A 17,606-nucleotide genomic window follows, 5' to 3' on the forward strand; every position below is an offset into this window, starting at 1 on the left:
AAAAAGAAAAAGAACAACCACATCAATAAAAAACTGACAGAGATCAAGGAATAGATGATGAATAAACCTGACGAATTGGCTATTGAAAATGGAAACACATGGAAAGAACATTTTGAAAAATGCGAAGAGGAGTGGGACACAATCCCTCCTGAGATGTGTGAAAACCTGGTGGCCAACTACAAGAAACGTCTGACCTCTGTGATTGCCAACAAGGGTTTTAACAATCGATGGAGTCAAATACTTATTTCACTCATTAACATGCAAATCAATTTATAACTTTTTTGAAATGCGTTTTTCTGGATTTTTAGGTTGTTATTCTGTCTCTCACTGTTAAAATACACCTACCATTAAAATTGATCATTTCTTTGTCAGTGGGCAAACGTACAAAATCAGCAGGGGATCAAATATTTTTTTCCCCCACTGTATACAAATGCATACATACACATATAATTAATAATATAAAAAATATATATAGTAATAATAGTATTAAATGAAAAAGAAAATATAACTATCATGCGCAGCCAGCAACAAGTGGAATGAAAGGCAACTAAAAAGGGATTGTGTTGGGTAGCTCAACCTCCAGCTAAGATAGGGAAGGGAGGCTCAATTTATCAAAATCAGACAAAAAGGGTTGCCAAATTGAATAAAATGTCTTAGTGGATCCTTGGAGTGTGTATCTGATTTTTTCTAATTTGAGAAATTGCATAGTGTCTCTGATCCAGTGAACAAATGAAGATGGGGCTTCCAATTGAGAAGTATAAGGCGTCTAGCCAGGAGAGTGGCAAAGGCCAAGCAATTTGACTGAATTTGACAGATGTCAATTTTGAACCCTGTAATCTGAGAAAAAGTCTCAAATATTGAGGACCAGAAAGGAATCATGTTGGGACATGTCCAAAACATATGTATAAGAGTGTCCGGAGCCTGATTGCACCTGTCACACATTGAGTCCAAACCTGGAAAAATCCTAGCCAGTTTGGTTTTAGATAAATGGGTTCGATGTAAAATCTTGAATTGTATAAACCCATGCCTAGCACACACAGATGAGGAGTGCACCCGAGATAAAATAGCCGTCCACTGTTCGGCATGGAAAGTTAGGCCCAAGTCTTGCTCCCATAAAGTTTTTAATATGGACAGGGAGGGACAGTGTAAGAGAAAGATAGTGGAATAAATCTGGGATATCAGACCCTTGTTACTTGGTAAAACACAGCGTATGGAATCTGTATCAGTTTGCTGGGGAAGTGAAGGAAATTGAGTGAATTGAAAATGTATAAAATGCCTAACTTGCAGTTGGGACTGAGGTAAATTAAACTTATTTGCGAGCTGTTCAAATGACATAAAAATCCTATCTTTATAAAAATACTGAATGGTTATTATCCCATGTCTGTGCCAAACATGAAATGGCTGGTCATTTCTAATCATAGCCAAGCTGGGGTAGTTTCTTGTGATTGGGGCAAATATAACAGATTCCGGATATTGGCTGCCCAGTAATACATTTGAAAATCATGTAGCGCCATGCCCCCCATTGCCTTTGGTCTTTGAAGGAAAACTCTCTGTATGCGAGGGGATTTTTTGTTCCAAATAAAGGAGGAGATCACTTGATTAAGCTTAGTGAAGAACAATTTAGGGATAAAAATTGGGATGCATTGAAAGAGATACAAAAACTTGGGGAGTATAGTCATTTTAACAGAGTTTATTCGGCCAGCGAGTGACAATGGTATGGTGGACCAACGGATAAGGTCTTGCTTAGTACGTTCTAAAAGTGGGGTAAAATTGGATTTAAGAAGATTAGCATGAGAACGTGTAACTGAAATTCCCAGATATGTGAAATTATCATGGGCAATTTTAAAGGGTAAAGTGTGAAGTGGATATTGGGCGGCAGCTTTATTAATGGGAAAAAGTTCACTTTTATTAAGGTTCAGTTTGTATCCTGAGAACTTCCCGAACTGTTCCAAAATGGATATTGCGTGTGAAAGAGAGGTAGCCGGTTCAGAAATATAAAGTAATAGGTCATCAGCATACAGGGAAACCTTCTGAGTGTGACCTCCCCGTTCTATGCCCTGCCCCTGCTGATTATCATGAAGTGCAATGGCAAGGGGCTCAATAGGTAAGGCAAAGAGGAGAGGGGAAAGTGGACACCCTTGTCTGGTTCCATGCTGAAGAGGAAAATATTTAGACTGGGTACTATTAGTTCGGACAGAAGCAAGAGGGGAAGAGTACAGCAATTAAATCCATGAAATGAATGTAGGGCCAAAGCCAAACCGTTGTAACATATCAGAAAGGTAGTCCCATTCGACCTGATCAAAAGCTTACTCAGCATCAAGAGACACAAGCACCTCAGGCAGAGGTGTTACTGAGGAAGGGGAAATAATATTAAAAAGCCATCTGAGGTTAAAAAAGGAATGCCTGTTTCGAATAAATCCAGTTTGATCTGGAGAAATTATTGATGGCAAGACAGATTCAAGACGCAGGGCTAAAATTTTAGCAAGGATTTTAACATCCACATTTAAAAGTGATATGGGATGATTTGACCTGCAGTTGATGGAGGGTTTATTTTTCTTGAGCAATAAGGATATTGAGGCTTGACGAAGAGTAGGGGGTAGGGTTGAGGAATTAAAAGCGTCCAAAAACATAGAAGTTAGGATAGGTGATAACAGTTTGCTAAACTTTTTGTAGAATTCTGCAGGGAAGCCATCAGGTCCAGGGGATTTGCCGGTCTGCAAGGATTTGATTGCCCTAGTTATCTCATCTCATCAGGGGAAACAGGGTTTTCTAGAGAAGACTTCATATCAGAATCAATAGAGGGAATGAGAAAAGATTAGAGTATAAAAGACAACAAAACTAAATAGCTACCACATTAATAATAATAATAATAATAATAATAATAATAATAATAATAGTAATGTAAATAACACAGACAAACATGGGCAAATGTGTAAGAAAGTAATGCAATATGTGCCGGGGATGGTCAGAAGTGAGAAAACAACAATAAAAGTATATATATACACACATGCATATATACCATTCTCTCCCTCCAACCCCCAAGATCATTATTAAACAGAGAGATGCCCTAAATATAGACAATATTGGTACTAACAAGAACCCAGCATTTGCCTTAAAAGCAAAGTGCATAAAGTGTTTGAAAAACTGCAAAACAAACAGCAGTAACCAAGAAAAATATATTGTAGCGATCTTGAGCCTCGCTAAGGGAGGTGGGCCTTTTAGGGATGCGGTAAGATCGCTGCATTGTGGTGCGGGAGAACAGGGATCAAGTCCCCATCGTGGCAAGAACCCCCCAGGTTGTTACATTGGTGTCAGAGTGGGATACTGAACCTGTGTCAGGCCACTCTTGGTGGAGAGGTGGAAGAGCAGTGTGAGGGTGTTAGAAGTGGGCAAAACGAGCCCTCGTCAGGCCATTCTCAGTGAGGAGATGGAAGAGCAGTGCGAGGGCACACTGTAGCGACAGGGGGGAGTAGTGTAGAGATCTTGAGCCTCGCTAAGGGGCCTGGGCTGCATTGTGAAAATATCTACTGTACTACCATGTAGGCATGTCAAAAGCTTGCATTGAAAACAATAAAAGTACAACTCACCTCAACTTGTAACAGTGGAACCCCTAAACATGTTTTTTGTATTTATTTTCATTATTATCTAAAGTCTTAGTCAGTTATAAAAGAGGAGTAATAAACAGCAAATGAGTAGTAGTAAAGCACTACAATTTAATGTCATAGTTCTTGCCCAACCATAACTATGTAAGCAAGTCAAGCCACAGTAAGGTGAAACACAGAAGGCTATTACAGCCCTGCAGTTCCCCGCCAGACAGAGCGCTCACGCAGGGAGGGAACCTGCCGCAGGCAGGACACTCCGCTTGACAAACGTCATCGCGTCCTCAGGGTTTTCAAAGATGTGCTGGGTTCCCCCAAACGAAATCTTGAAACGAGAGGGAAAAAGCAAGCCATACCTTACATCAGGGAGATTGATTAAAATGTGCTTAACCGCCCCATAAGCATATCGCTTCCTTGCAATCTCAGGTGCAAAATCAGGGAAAACAAACACCCTCACCCCCCGAAATGGTTCTGTCTGGCAAGACAGATCTTCTCCTTCACATCAAACCGATGCACCCATATAATAAAGCCACGGGGCCTCTCTCCCTCTCGGGGTTTGGGTAGCAGGGAATGGTGTGCTCTGTCCAGCAGCGGTGTCTCCTCCAGGCCAAGGATTTCCACCAGAGCTTTCGCAATGAATTCACTGGAGCGAGGACCTTCCAATCCCAACCAGGCGTATGTTATTTCGCCGTGATCTTCCCTCCAAATCAATGCATTTGGCACGAAGGCTGGTCACTTCCTTTTACAGCGCACTTACTTTGGTCTCCAGCGAGAGTACAGAAGATGACCACTCAGTTGCAGCAGTCTCCAGGGCCCCAAGACGTTTGTCTTGAGCATCGGTGGAAGTTTGCAAAGCAGAGACGGATGAATGCAACTCCTCACAAATGGTGACAATCTCCTCTCGCAGAGAAGAGGATAGTGCATCTATTTTTAAATGAAGTCCTTCTTCCATGGATTTTATGGCCGCTCTAATAGCCGCACCGCTCACGTTGTGCAGGTCAGCCGAACCGCCGCTCGATCCACTTGCTGACAGGGAGTCGGTAGTAACAGAGGGCGAGGGTGCACTCTCTGCATGAGAGTCTTTTTTGCTTCGGGGTGCTGGCATTGCAATGGATTAAATATAATCACTAATGGCAGAAATCAACCCCCAAAATAAACTTAAAACTAAATGAAATGGGGTAGTATAAAAAAAACAAAAAACTGTTTTTCAATAAATAACAAATAAAAGGATGATGTTTGCCGAGCTCGAGAAAATTGTGTCCTCACATACCTGTGCTCAACCTCAGCTGTCATTTAACAGGTGGGACTGAGAGACAGGGAGCAGCTGCACAGCCAGCAGGGGGCGCCCCACACCATCCCTGGAGGGTCTCTGTGTGTGTGAAGGCCTGAGCCACACTGTCCTGGAGGGGCTCTGTGTGTGTGTGTGTGTGTGTGTGTGTGTGTGTTGTTTTAATGACATGAGTGTGTGTGTTGTGTTTTAATGAGTTGTGTTGTAATGATGTGCAGGTCATCTGAACCAGTGAAATAAAGCCGTGTGAAGCACCATCATGTCTTGACTCTGTCTGTGAGTGTGAGTGAGTGTGAGTGTGAAGCAGCATCACGTCTCACAGTCTCTCTATAGCGTCTCTCCTCTGAACCAGGGAATGAAGGCAGGCTTGATACACAAACCCAGCAAGTGAGTTCACAGCACTGAATCAGTGTGTGTTATGAAATCACACCCCTCAAACACACACACAGTCATAGACTCCCACAATCCCCACTACGAGGCACACAACAGCCCATTACATAGGAACACATGTCCAGCCCAGAACCCAGCCCTGTTGCCAACAAGCTCCTTCTCCTCACCCAGATCCAGTCCTCGGGTTTGGACTTGGCTGCAGCCTCGGTTATGAGTCTGTGCAATCCCTGAATCTGGTCCTGTCTCCCAGGCTCTCTGTGTCCACTGCACAATGTGTTGTGTGAAATAGCAGACAGAGGGAATCCACAGCAAGGCCCAGGAACTTAATCCACACAGAGGAAAACAAAACAGCAAAGGGGGTGGGGTAGCATTATATGTCAGAAATGACATTGAGGCAGAAGAACTTAAATTAGTTCCTAGTAACGAATCTTTGTGGGTTAAACTTTTGAATAAAAGATCTGGAGGATTAGTGGTAGGAGTGTTACAGACCACCCAACTCGGATATTCAGCAAGATGTTGCATTGTACAGTTTAGTCAGGACTGCATGTAGCAAGGATATGGCTGTTATAATGGGGGATTTCAATTTCCCAAACATAGACTGGGAAAGCCCAGTTGGGACTACAGAAGCAGAAACAGGAATGGTTGAGATGGTAAATGACTGCTTTCTAACTCTATTTGTCAGTGAAACAACCAGCGAGAGAGCATGTATTGAATGGATATTTTCAAATGACCAAGATAGGGTCAGAGGGACACTAGTTAGAGAACCAATGGCAAACTGTGATCACAATATGGTATCACAATCACAATACTTCCATAAAACAAGGACCAAGTCTAAAACAATGGTCTACAATTTTAGAAAAACAAACCTTGAAGGTATGAGGCAGCACTTAGAAGAGGTAGACTGGAGCACACTGGATACAGATTCAGTTGAAAATGGATGGTTATATTTTAATAATATACTACTTACTCAGGAGAAATTTGTACCAAGACAGAATACAAATAATATGTTGAGCTGCTATAGATGTTAAGAAAGGGATGAGGAAAGCAAAGAGGGAAATAGAAAGAAACAAAACTAATGCAAAGAGCTTTTTTCAATATTACAACAGCAAACGGTCAATAAAGGAGGAAGTGAAACGGATAAAGGCAAAAATTGAAGCATCTTGGAAAACTAACAAGATGTGGCAAATGTTCTAAATGAGTATTTCACAGAGGTATTTACAAAAGAAAACAGATAACATGCCACAGGTTAACAATCAGTCCAGTCAGATCCTAAGTGTCACAGTTCCCTTAGTCCTGACCATCTTTTCCCACTAGAGGCTACCAATGTTCCCTTGCCTTTTCCTGCTCCCTTCACTGCTTTCTTTTTTTCTCTCTGTCAATGAACATTCCTTTACACCCTTGTGCACTTCTGTTCCTGTCCTTTGTTCTCATTGGTCCTGCTCTTGTCTTCCTAGTTTCTGCTCTCCTTTATAAACCCCTCACTGCCCTCACTCTGGGTGAAGTGTTGTCAGCTCTACCTGCATCACCAAGCCATGTTCCTTGTTTGCCCTAGCACTTGCGCTCTCGCTCTCGCTCTCGCTCTCGCTCTCGCTCTCGCTCTCGCTCTCGCTCTCGCTCTTGCTCTCGCTCTTGCTCTCGCTCTCTCTCTCTGCCAACTGACTGGAAGACAGCAAATGTCATACCAATCCACAAGAAAGGGGACAAAACTGAGCCAGGAAATTACAGACCAATCAGTCTCACCTGCATCACCTGTATAATGTTGGAAAAAGTGATTAGACAGAAAATAGAGGAGCATCTTAATGAAAACCATATTCTTGGAGATAGTCAACATGGGTTTAAACGAGGCAGATCATGTCTTACTAATGTATTAGCGTTCTTTGAACATGCAATTGCAGCTGTAGCTCACGTGAAAGCATATGATATGATATACTTAGATTTCCAGAAAGCTTTTGATAAGGTTCCACACCAAAGACTGATCCTCAAATTGGAAGCTGTAGGCATTCAGGGTAACGAAAGTAGATGGATTATGAACTGGTTGATGTATAGGAAACAGAGGGTGTCGATTAGAGGAGTTGCTTCTAACTGGAGTGAGGTTGTTAGTGGAGTTCCACAGGGATCAGTACTAGGGCCTTAGCTGTTTCTAATCTATATTAATGATCTGGACTCTGGGATAGTGAGAAAACTTATCAAATTTGCAGATGATAGGTGGCTTGGCAGATACAATCTCGACAGTACAGGCTATTCAATGGGACTTAGATAATATTCAGTTGTGGGCCGACACCTGGCAGATGAAATTCAATGTGGACAAGTGCAAGGTAATACATGCAGGTAACAAAAATGTCCACTATAATTACACTGTGGGAGGAATAGGACTAGATGAAGTAACGCATGAGAAAGACCTAGGAGTCTATATGGACTCCTCACTTTCTCAATCCAAACAATGTGGGTAAGCAATAAAAACGGCAAACAGAATGCTAGGCACTAATGTTCAGAATGTTCAGGCTCTCCAGTGTATCAGACTGACAGCAGCGCTGGAGCCCTGAGGAGCAGCTACACCATCAGCTCTGTGTCTCTGAGTCGCTCTGGACAGTACTGGTGGTAAGCTGGGAGACGCACCCTATTATACTCAGTACAGCGGTGCAGCCCGGCTCTAGATCACGTGTGAGTGAATGAAGTGCAGAAGCGTTCCCTGTACCCTGCAGGTCTGATGATGTCTGCCTGTGTGTTGTTCCTGACAGGCGTGTAAAGGACACAGACACTAGTGACAGTGAGCGTCACAATGCAATGTTATTTAAAGAGCCGTATTTTCATGGGTGTGTGGTGGTGCAGTGGTCGGCACTGCTGCCTCTCAGGTCCTGGGCCCCAGGTTTGATTCCGGTCTGTGGGCCTGTGTGTGTGTGTGTGTCTTTCTGTCTGTCTTTCTGTCTGTACAGTGAGACCCCGGGCTGTGCTGACCATGCAGCTTGACCATACTGACTCCTACACTGAAGATAAAGACAGTTACACCATCAGCTCTGTCAGATATTACCACAGTAATAGTTTGGTTTTGTTTAGTTATGAAATACTGACCCGAAAGCACGGGTTTAAGCTCGTATCCCAGGAGCAGGTGTCAGTGGAGGACTGTGCGATGGAGATCGGCAGGAAGGTAGGCTTCCAGAACATCATCTCTGTGGCTCGAATGAATAAGGGCATTGTGTTATTCTTGAGGTCTGAGGCGCTGGTGAATGATGTGGTGGAGGAGGGGGTCATGGTGAAGGGGACCTTCCTGCCCGCGTTCCCTCTGGCCTCCCAGGCTGTAAAGGTGGTTATTTCCAATGTGCCCCCCTTCCTGAGCAATGATCTGCTGGCGGTATGGCCAGCGTACCTGCGCCATTAGGAGGGTGCCGCTGGGCTGCAGCGCCCCGGAGCTGAAACACGTCCTCTCCTAGAGACAGGCTTTCATGGTGTTGGCGGACGGCGCCGATGAGCTAAGCCTGTCTCTGAAGTTTAAGATCGAGGGTGTAGTGTATGTGGTGTTTGTGTCAACTGATACCATGAGGTGTTTCAGGTGCGGGGCGCAGGGGCACATCAGGCACTCTTGCCCTCAGGGAGAGGCTCCGGCGGGGGGCGAGAGGAAGGTGAGGAGCAGGCAGGGCCGTCCGGTGTCGCCTCAGGGGAGCAGGGGAGCCTAGTGGGGAAGCTGCTAGCAGTGAAACTGCAGAGCAGCCCCGGGCTCAGTTAGCCGAGGAGGGAGCTGCTGTTGCCGCTGATACGGCCGCCACAGAGACTGAACACCTTGCCAGTGATGACGGGTTTAAAGTGCCCAGGAAAAGACAACAGAAGCGGTCTGCCCCGTCTTCTGAGGCCGTCGATACAGTGTCTAAATAGGCGAATGTTGTGAGGGCGGCTGGTGAGGAGGAGCCCAGAGACGGTGTGGGTGCTGTGGGGCGGCGGGACTCGCAGTCAGAGGAGTCTGTCTGGGGGAACCTGCCATCTCAGCCCAAGGAGGCCGACCGGCTGCGGCGCCGGGAGTCTGAGTACAGTGCTGCGGCTGTGGAGAGCGCAGACTCGGACAGCGCTGCTGAGGGGGACATCGCTGACTCCCAGAGCCAGCCCATCTCCACCGACACTGTGGGATACAGTGCTAAAAGCATCAAGGATTTTTTAAGGGAAACCAAAGGGAAGAGGAATGTAGTTTTAGAAAACTTTTTCCCTGATGCAAAACAGTTCCTGGCATCTGCACAATTGATCCTGCAGGGTGTGGCACTCACAGAGTTTAGTGAGCCGGAGTGCTACAGGTTAAAGAAGTGGAAGAGTGTTGTCAGGAATGCTTTGCAATCTAATGATGATGATTAATAGTATGTTTTTTTTGTCTTTCTCCTGTTGTCTCACATTGTTTTTTTCTAATCTGTTTGTCACCTCTTTTCTCTCTTTTATCAATGACTAAACTCATGTGTGGGAGCATCAATATTAACGGTGGGAGGGCAGTGGTGAAGCGCACGGCGCTGCTGCAGTGCGCACAGAGACAGAAATTCAATGTTTTATTTGTACAAGAGATGCACGCAGACAGTGTGAATGAGTGTGAGTGGCAGCGGGAGTGGAAAGGAGAAAGTGTGTTTAGTCATGGGTCTAGTGGGAGTGGGGATTTTATTTTAACACACTTTTAAAATGGATTCTAAACAGAGTTGGTTGGTGGACGATTGTTGATGGTAAAGGCTGAGAGCGGGGGAAAGACTTTTGTGTTTATTAAATATCTATGCTCCCAATGCTGTGAGAGACAGTGTTTCGGTGCTCAGCAAAGCACTAGCAGACTGTGGGGCAGAGGAGATCCTGGTTTTGGGGGGTGATTGAAACTGTACTGTGGATTATAGATTAGATAGGAATAATTTGGAGCCTAGTCCACAGTCCGCAAAACAGTTGGATTGCAATATACAGTTGCACAATCTGGTCGATGTCTGGAGGAATGCCAACCCAAAGGTGAAACAGTACACCTGGGTGAGGCCGGGTTCTAGCATTATTTGGCTGGATAGATTATATACCTTCAGACATCATGTCAATTTGATCGGTGGCTGCCGTATCACCCCCACCGGTCTGTCTGACCACTGTCTCATCACTATGAGTGTCACCCTGCCTCCTGTCCGGCTGCGCAGTGCCTACTGGCTTTTCAATAATAGTTTGCTGCAGGACAGGAATTTTTATGACTCTTTTATTTTCTTTTGGCAGAGGTGGAGGCAAGAGTGGCCTAGGTTTGCCTCCCTGAGGCAGTGGTGGGACATTGTCAAGGTTCAGACCAGGTTCTTCTGCCAGCAGTACACTGAGCATAGGACTGACAGCTTGAATGAATCTATGAAGGAGCTAGAATAAGAGATTCAGGTGCTCCACCGAGCCCTGGACTGGATTCGGGGGATTCAGAGGACCTCAAAGCTAAGCAGCAGGCATTGTCAGAGCTGCTGGGGACGCGGGCTCAATGGGCGATGGTGCGCTCGCGGTTCCAGAGCCTGACACAGATGGATGCGCCCACCAAGTTCTTCTTTGGGCTGGAACGCAGGCGGCAGCAGAACAGAGTGATGCTCTGCCTGAGGAAGGCTGAGGGCCGCGTGCTGCAGGACGGGCAGGAGATGCGCAGTCATGCCGCCCAGTTCTATAGAGAGCTGTACTCTGCAGAGCCGGGCAGCCTGGAGCAGCAGCAGTTTTTTCTGCAGGGTCTGCCTAAGGTCCCACAGGATGGGGTCCAGGGGCTGGAGGCCCCACTAACCCTGGCAGAGCTGATCTGTGCAATGCAAGAGCTCAATAAGAGCTGGGCACCGGGGCTGGAGTTTTGGGCTGAGCTGGGCCCAGACCTGCTCTCATTGCTGCAGGAGGACCTGCTGCCCATTAGCTGTCGCAGAGCCATTCTGACCCTGCTGCCCAAGAAGGGGGATCTGTCCTCCATTGTGAACTGGAGGCTGGCGGTGCTGCTGTGTCAGGACTATAAGATCCTGTCCAAGGCTCTGGCTAAGCAGAGACATCATGCCGGCTGCAGTGCATTTAGACCAGTCCTACTGCGTCCCTGGCAGGTCCATCTTTGACAATGTCTTTTTGATTGGTGATATACTACTTCTAAGCTCTTTGGTTTTGAGTGCGGTCTGATCTCCATAGATCAAGAAAAGGCTTTTGACAAGGTCAATCACCACTACCTGTTTCAGGTGCTGAGAGCAATTGGTGTCGGCCCGCGGTGCGTAGAATTCATTCAGCTGCTGTACTGTCGTGTGTTTAGTGTGCTGAAGATCAATGGTGGCCTGAGTGAGACTATCCCCATCCATTGAGGCATCAGACAGGGCCGTCCCCTGTCAGGGATGCTATACTCCCTTTTTATTGAGCCCCTGCTGCACAGGCTGAGGCAGTTGCTGGCCGGGCTGTCCATCCCTTGTCACCCAGAGCAGGCGGTCAGGGTGTCGGCCTATGCTGATGACCTGACTGTCTGTGTGTCCGGCCAGCGAGACGTCCAGGTCCTGGGGGAGTGTCTGGAGGAGTTCAGCAGGACCTCCTCAGCCAGGGAATACTGGGGCAAGAGCAGCGCTCATCTGGTTGGGCTGTGGGAGGGTTCTGCCCCCCCTGCCCTCCCTGCGGGGCTGCAGTGGTCTCGCTCAGGCCCTCGGGTGCTGGGTGTGACTTTGGGGGAGACAGGAGAACTGGGCTGGCCTGCTGGAGAGGGTGCAGGGCAGGTTGAGGGCGTGGCACTGGCTGCTGCCCCAGCTCTCCTTCACGGGGAGAGCAATTATTATCAACAACTTGGTGCTCTGGCACACTTTTGCCTGTCTGGACCCCCCAACGGCCCTGGTGTCCCAGATACAGACCCTGCTCCTGGATTTCTTCTGGGACGGGATGCACTGGGTGCACAAAGCAGTGCTGTACCTGCCGCTCCAGGAAGGGGGGCAGGGGTTGGTAGATCTGTTTAGCAGGCTGAGTGCCTTTCGGCTGCAGGCAGCTCAGAGGCTGCTGTACCCTCCAGATCCCCAGTGTCCCTCGCCCTGGACACTTCTTGCACACATTCTGCAGCGGGGTGGGGGCTGGGTTATGACAGACACATGTTTTTACTTAAGACACCTCCCCATATCCTTCCTTCACTGTGTTTTATCGTACTGTTTTAAAGGTGTGGCACCGCTTCTCCCTGGGTAGGGAGGTGGGGGGCAGCAGTCTGTCTGAGGAGCCACTGCTGTGGAACCCCAGTTTTAGCTGTCCACTCCTGCTCTCCAGCAGCCTCAGGTCGGTCCTGCTTAAGGCTGACGTGATCCGGCTGAGGGATTTGTTGGATGTTAACAGGGGCCAGTGGGTTGGAGCCGACAGCCTGGCTGCCAGGCTGGGTGTGTGGTCACTGAGAGTCGTAACCAGACTTCTGTGGGCAGTGCAGAATGCCCTTCCCATAGGCACTGTGGAGTGGCTTTCCCAGGCCCTCACACAGCGCTGCTGGCTCAAGGACCCTGACCCCGTCTTTCCCCTTGTTTGTCTGTGTCTCTCAGTACCCCCTAGCTCATCAGGCCGCCTTCTGTTGCCTCACAGTCTGTGTAGTGTGTCTGTCTCCACAGCTCAGCGTCAGGAGCTCTATCAGTTCAGTGTGAGGGAGCTGCACCATCAGCAGCTGCAGCCCCTCCCCGACACCCCCTGGAGGGAGCAGCTGGCTCTGGGGGAAGATGCCCGCCTGTTTGTCATGCACATCAACTGCATCATTTTTTGAAGGTGAAATTGATGCATGCAGCACGTTCCAAAAAAGTTGGGACAGGGGCAATTTAGGACTAATAGCGATGTGACAAGTTGAAATAAGAAGGTGATGTGAAACAGGTGAGGCAATCGTGTAATCATAGTATATAAGGAGCCTCCAGAAAAGGCCTAGTCCTTCAAGAGCAAGGATGGGTCGAGGCTCGCCAATCTGCCAACAGATGCATCAGCGAATAATCCAACACTTTGAGAACAACATTCCCCAAAGACAAATCGGTAGGATTTTGGACATTTCACCTTCTACAGTGCACAATATAATTTAAAGATTCAAGGAATCCGGTCAAATCTCGGTGCGTAAAGGGCAAGGCCGAAAACCACTTCTGAATGCGCGTGATCTCCCATCCGTCAGACGTCACTGTCTTAAAAACCATCATGAGTCTGTAATGGATATCCTGACATGAGCTCGGGAAACCTTTGTCAGTCAACACTCGCCGCTACATCCACAGATGCAATTTAAGGCTTTACTATGCAAAGCAGAAGCCATTCATGAACACGGTCTTATCTGAGATGAACAGTAGCACATTAGCACAGTGGAATCGTCCGACGAGTCAACATTTCAAATAGTTTTTGGACAAAACAGCTGTCATGTTCTCCGGGCCAAAGAGGAAAAGGACCATCCAAGCTGTTATCAGCGTCAGGTCCAAAAGCCAGCGTCTGTCATGGTATGGGCGTGTGTCAGTGCCCATGGCATGGGTAACTTGCACATCTATAAGGGCACCATTAATGCAGAAAGATATGTACACATTTTGGAGAAACATATGCTGCCATCCAGACTTCATCTTTTCCAGGGACGTCCCTGCATTTTCCAGCAGGACAACACCAAACCACATTCTGCCCGGATTACAAGCGCATGGTTGTGTAAGCAGAGAGTGCGGGTGTGAGCATGGCCTGCCTGCAGTCCTGACCTGTCTGAGAATGTGTGGTGCATTATGAAGCACAAAATAAAGCAATGAAGGCCCCATATAGTTGTGCAGCTGAAGAAATGCATAATGAATGAATGGGGGAAAATTCAGTTTGCTAAACTTAACCAACTGGTGTCTTCAGTGCCCAAACGCTTAATAAGTGTTATTAAAAGAAAAGGTGATGTTACACAGTGGTAAACAGTCGACTGTCCCAACTTTTTTGGAGTGTGTTGCAGTCATCAGATTTGAAATGAGTGTATATTTTCAAAAATAAATTAAATTCACAAAGTAATAAATAAATAAATAAATAAATAAATCGAATAATGTGCTAATAACATGTTTTCAATATAGTACAGGGTGAATTGAATTTTCAAATGACTCTTTTCATTTTTTTGCATTTTCCATACTGTCCCAACTTTTTCAGAATTGAGGTTGTACATTTACAATTTACTTTTTGTTTTTATCATCCACAGAAATAACACGAACATACATCAGAAACTAGTATTTACACTTGCTCCTCCCGACTGTGCTCATGTGCAGAGTCACGTTGTCCCTCAGGCTGTGGCAGCCAGAGACGTATTGGCCAGCCAGGGGGGCTGTGTGTCCCTCCCCCAGGAGGACTGATCAAAGATTGGGTGGACATCTCATGTCTCTCAGTGACCACAGTGCCGCTCCTCTGTGTCCACCTCTCCTGTCTCTCAATGACCACAGCACTATGACCTCCCTGCACCCTGAGGGGCAGTCTGTCAGCACATCTGGAGAGCAATAGGTCTCCAACAGAATCACTATGTCTAATCTATTTACATTTCTAACTAACTCGGGGTCTTTACTTTTTTCTGCAAAAGCAGTGGTGTCACGCTTACCAGAGCAGGGCAAGGGGGACCCAAGCGCAGACTCAATCACAGCGGTGAGCCAGGGCAAACAATCCAAAAGAGGCAAATCCAGACGTCAGAAAGATATAATGGTTCAGAGGTCAATCGAGGAGGCAAACAGACAAAACATGGGAATCCAGAACAGTAGTCACAGGAACAGAATAAAGAGGTCACAACACAGGCCAGCGATAATAATGCTCTAAGTTGACTAAGGCAAAACTTTGCAATAAGTGAAGGAAACTGAGGGACATATATACAGAGGCAGAGGGACAAAAGAGACTAAGGTAGGGAGTGAGAACCAATGGGAGAGGTGAGTGATGGAAGAAGTGCACATGGTGAGCAGGAATGTTAAGTGGGTCATTGAGTGATGTCATTGAGTGATGAGTGACTAATCAAAATCAACAGCATACACATTCATAGTATTACAGTTTTACCCAGTCATGTATACACTGTGACCGAAAGCATACACAGAGTGATCAGATGTTCAAGCTAACATCCTAGAACCATGAACCATTTCTGCAGAACTAAATACATATTCTAATTGTTTCAGCTCAATTTGTGAGTCCAGTTCACTCATGTTGCAAAGCACTACACACAACTCTCAATGTGTTAGCACCATTGTCATTGAGAAAACACCTGTGCCTTTTGTGTGAATACATGAGTCACCAGACAAAACTCAAAGTGCACCAAAACACACTTCACCTGTCCAAACCCAATGAACCAAATTGTCCACTCAGTTCTCCTCATTCTTTCAAGTACAGTGAGGGAAAAAAGTATTTGATCCCCTGCTGATTTTGTACGTTTGCCCACTGACAAAGAAATGATCAGTCTATAATTTTAATGGTAGGTGTATTTTAACAGTGAGAGACAGAATAAAAACAAAAAAATCCAGAAAAACGCATTTCAAAAAAGTTATAAATTGATTTGCATGTTAATGAGGGAAATAAGTATTAGATCCCCTATCAATCAGCAAGATTTCTGGCTCCAGGGTGTCTTTTATACAGGTAATGAGCTGAGATTAGGAGCATTCTCTTAAAGGGAGTGCTCCTAATCTCAGCTCGTTACCTGTATAAAAGACACCTGTCCACAGAAGCAATCAATCAATCAGATTCCAAACTCTCCACCATGGCCAAGACCAAAGAGCTGTCCAACGATATCAGGGACAAGATTGTAGACCTACACAAGGCTGGAATGGGCTACAAGACCATCGCCAAGCAGCTTGGTGAGAAGGTGACAACAGTTGGTGCGATTATTCGCAAATGGAAGAAACACAAAATAACTGTCAGTCTCCCTCGGTCTGGGGCTGCATGCAAGATCTCACCTCGTGGAGTTTCAATGATCATGAGAACGGTGAGGAATTTTCCCAAAACTACATGGGAGGATCTTGTTAATGATCTCAAGGCAGCTGGGACCTTAGTCACCTAGAAAACAATTGGTAACACACTACACCATGAAGGACTGAAATCCTGCAGCGCCCGCAAGGTCCCCCTGCTCAAGAAAGCACATGTACAGGCCCGTCTGAAGTTTTCCAGTGAACATCTGAATGATTCAGAGGAGAACTGGGTGAAAGTGTTGTGGTCAGATGAGACCAAAATCGAGCTCTTTGGCATCAACTCAACTCGCTGTGTTTGTTGGAGGAGGAATGCTGCCTATGACCCCAAAAACACCATCCCCACCGTCAAACATGGATGTGGAAACATTATGCTTTGGGGGTGTTTTTCTGCTAAGGGGACAGGACAACTGCACCGCATCAAAGGGACGATGGACAGGTCCATGTACCGTCAAATCTTGGGTGAGAACCTCCTTCCCTCCTTCTGAAAATGGGTAATGACAATGACCCAAAACACACAGCCAAGGCAACAAAGGAGTGTCTCAAGAAGAAGCACATTAAGGTCCTGGAGTGGCCTAGCCAGTCTCCAGACCTTAATCCCATAGAAAATCTGTGGAGGGAGCTGGAGGTTCGAGTTGCCAAACATCAGCCTCGAAACCTTAATGACTTGGAGAGGATCTGCAAAGAGGAGTGGGACAAAATCCCTCCTGAGATGTGTGCAAACCTGGTGGCCAACTACAAGAAATGTCTGACCTCTGTGATTGCCAACAAGAACACACAAGGACTCGTGATTGTACAGGAAAAATGGAGCAACAAAGAGCAGAAAGGGGAAGAGGTAGGGGAAGACACAGAGGACGAGGAAGGTGACAGAATATTTTAAAAAAAGAGCCACACTGGTTGATAGTGTAATCAACCATGGGATGAGTATGCGGGACGCTGGGCAGCGAGTGCAACCCAATTTGAGTCGCTTTACTGTGGCTGGAATCATCAGGACATTCAGGACTACGAACCGGTGAGTGGGTATAAATTTACCATGCACAATATTTGGATTTCATATATCAACAAGAGTACAGCATGTCTGCACATGACATTGTATTGTTTGCATACAGGGTTGAGAGAAGACCACCTGCTGGTGGGAGAAACCATCTCATCACCCAAGAACAAGAGGCTGATAATGCAATTAGACTCAGAGAAATCCAAACACATATAATAGAGGACAATGGGATGTTTCAGAACATACACAGTGTTTCAATATCAACTATTGATCATTTGCTGAGAAAGCACAGGATGAGCATGAAGCAAATATATTGTGTACCATTTGAGAGAAACTCCAGTGTTCTAATCACTGTTCCTCCATGGTCAGAGAATACTTGAGCTTGATGCCAGTGATGACCACATTGAGTTAATCTATGTCGACGAGGCAGGATTCAATCTGACCAAGAGGCGGCACCAGGGAAGGAACATCATTGGCCACCGAGCAAGGGTGGAGGT

At 46.3% G+C, this 17,606-nt stretch overlaps 1 long non-coding RNA gene across 1 annotated transcript; it reads left to right on the forward strand.

Moving 5' to 3' along the window:
* Window positions 1-3,099: 3,099 nt before the first annotated feature.
* Window positions 3,100-5,144, forward strand: LOC136767584 (uncharacterized). Its single transcript, XR_010821838.1, has 3 exons — window positions 3,100-4,274; window positions 4,369-4,596; window positions 4,900-5,144. It is a non-coding gene; the product is annotated as an uncharacterized LOC136767584 (long non-coding RNA).
* The last annotated feature ends 12,462 nt before the right edge of the window (window positions 5,145-17,606 follow it).

Source organism: Amia ocellicauda, chromosome 14 (assembly GCF_036373705.1).
Source record: "Amia ocellicauda isolate fAmiCal2 chromosome 14, fAmiCal2.hap1, whole genome shotgun sequence".
NCBI lineage: Eukaryota > Metazoa > Chordata > Actinopteri > Amiiformes > Amiidae > Amia > Amia ocellicauda.